Source organism: Triticum aestivum, chromosome 1B (genome assembly GCF_018294505.1).
Source record: "Triticum aestivum cultivar Chinese Spring chromosome 1B, IWGSC CS RefSeq v2.1, whole genome shotgun sequence".
In the NCBI taxonomy this organism is placed as follows: Eukaryota; Viridiplantae; Streptophyta; class Magnoliopsida; order Poales; family Poaceae; genus Triticum; species Triticum aestivum.
The window spans coordinates 529,121,473-529,124,232 of record NC_057795.1 but is presented as its reverse complement, the minus strand read 5'-3'; the positions used below and the strand labels follow the sequence as shown (position 1 = coordinate 529,124,232).

Below are 2,760 nucleotides of genomic sequence, written 5' to 3'. Positions count from 1 at the left end.
GATTTGGTAATAACATATCAGGATTAGTGACTAGCGAAAGAGCAAAACTTAGCAAGGTGAAAAGGCAGGACATCTTTAGCCTTTTCCTCATTTTAATTATGTTTGGGTTAAGTCAGAGGCCGAGGGACTTTCCCCTCTTTTCGGAAAAAAATGGGTCAAGTCAGACCAGCCTGGTACTACAGTAGTTCAGACAATACTCTTGTACAAAAGCACTGAAGACAGTATATACAAGTGAAAAAGGAACTAGAGTTGGCATTGCTAGAGTGCATGTGCATACGAAAATATTGGCAATAAACCAACAAGAGCCAAAATTTTAGCCATGACCAAAATTTTGGTACGGTTAGTTTTGGTTACCATCCAAAAATACACTCAGAAACATGACCAAACTACTTGCCCCTGCAAGTAACATATAGCAAATGTAGGAGATATGCAGAATCATGAACTCGAGAAAGGAAACGATACGACTAAAAAATAAGAAGGGGTGCCCAATAAGAAATAATTATTTAAGATGAGTTACCAAAGATAAGTTAGCTTTCGTGCTTCAATTTCTCTGGTCTTTGTCAGCACGAACTAGCATGTCCGCCAAAGTCTTCCTTGTGCAATTGGCATTCTGTTTTTGTTCTTCTCCAGATTCTGGCCTGTAGGAATTTGCCTCTGTCTTGCTCGAAAGTGTTCCTTCAGTTCTATCCATAGATACAACAACACAAATGTATATGTTTCTTCATCACAACAAGAATTGGATCAGAAAATACTGCTTAGGCATTTAACATGACAGTTGCACGGACATATGTTAACATTAAATAGAGAAGAAAAACATTTTTACTCCACATGATATACAATCCCATGTCCATTGCAATCAACAAAATACACCAGATTCTCTAGTACTCCCTCCGTTCCTAAATATTTGTCTTTTTAAACATTTCAAATGGACTACATCATATGGATGTATGTCGACATATTTTAGAGTGTAGATTCACTCATTTTGCTCCGTATGTAGTCACTTGTTGAAATCTCTAGAAAGACAAATATTTAGGAACGGAGGGAGTAATACATAATTCCGCCTGCGGCATTTAGTTTCAGCATAGATCACCTCTAATAATGGCCAGTTTAGTTCTGAAAAGTATCGGCCTATATGCAATGATTAAGTCTACACAACATTTTCAGAAACTTCAATATAGATACAATTAGGGTCAATTAACAAATATATCAATGCTGTGCACAAGGTTCCGTGCACATGAAGCGAAAAATACTACAGTACTATGTTCAACTAAAACCTGTGCACCTTAACAATTAAAGTGCAGTCCGAATGATTCAAAGAAGCATATGCAGTATATACCTGCACACGGCATGTTGTATGATTCACGGCACCTTGGGAGCATTACAGGCACAAAGCCGTCGTGCGGAGACGTGATGCTGTCTGTAAAAGAACTCCTCCCAGTAATGCCCCCCATAGCCATGTCGAATTCATAAATAGAGCCACCAAATTGCAAGTACAATACGTTGGCATTGAATGGATCAATTGCAGAAATCCACGGCATTTCACACTCCATTGGTATGGATTTGTCAGGCTTGACTATGTTGAATCTCGTCTCATGTGTTAGCTTCCAGGAGGATCTGTCGTCGTCGAGCGAGAAGGAGTAGAACATAATCGGCTCCTTGGTGGTCATTTTGACATAGCGCAGCTTCCCCTCGCTGACACCCAAGAGCTGGAACAGTGCCGGACACTCCTCAATGGCAAAGTTGGGCAGCGGGCGTGGCAGCACGCCGAAGACATGCTCCGGCCGGTCGCTGAACGGGTCGACGGAGAAGACGCCGATGTAAGGGTCGACCCACCACAGCCGGTCGCCGAACGCCACCACCTCGTGATTTGGCATGGCGCCCCAAACCGGGGCCGTGGCCGGGACGCACAGCGGCGGCTCGTCCCACTCCCCTGTCTCGGACCGAAAGCGGCGCACGACCCTTTAGCCGTCCCATTCCCGGCGGCAGAGTTGGGCGACCACGAACCTGTCAGGCGGGCCGTCGGATCGGGTGAGCAGGCCGAAGGGCGTGGTCGTCCTCTCGGCATCCATGCTGGGGACAGGGACCGGGAGGTGGAACAGCTGCCCGCTGAGAGGGTTGCACACGAAGCGCCTCACGCCCGGTTCGAAGGCGGCCACTCCCGGGCCGTAGTAGTCGCGGGTGCCCTCGGGGCTGCGGAGGGTGCCGGCGAAGTCGAGGAGGAGGAGGCCGTCGCAGCTCGCGGCCTGGATGCTTACGGCGGCCAAGTCCATGTCGTCGGCCAGGTGGGCGGGGACGGAGAGCTGGGAGACGCAGGGGGGCTTGTGGAGGTCCAAGGACGGGGGCGCGCCCCGCGCGCCCAGCGGCGCCATCCTGTAGGTGAGGGCCCAGGGAGGGCGCGAGGCCGCCGTGCAGAGGGAGCGTCGGAGGGGCGCTGCGATGGCGCCGGCGAGGCGTCGGAGCATCTTGCTTTTGGTGGTGGAGAGGAGGGAGGGTTTTGCGCAGCTTTGTCCTTCTAGCCGTGACGTGAGCGATCTGTGGTGTGGGGAAGGGAAAGAAGGGGGTTTGGTGCACCTAGACTCGGTCCAGGCGGCTCTGGCAGAAGAAGGGGTACCGTCTAGCCCATGGTTCTGGTCTCGCACGGAAGACGACAGGAGAGAGGTGAGTTCGAATTTCAACCCATGCTTTTTTTAGTTTTGCTAGAACTCATCTAAATGAGATATAGTTTGGTCTCATTCATTTTTTATAGTCATTGAATGTGAT

The 2,760-nt window shown here is 49.2% G+C and overlaps 1 pseudogene; it reads right to left on the bottom strand.

Annotated features, from left to right (window-relative positions):
* Nucleotides 1-541: 541 nt before the first annotated feature.
* LOC123079508 (uncharacterized) lies at nt 542-2,462 on the bottom strand (annotated as a pseudogene).
* Between the last annotated feature and the right edge of the window lie 298 nt (nt 2,463-2,760).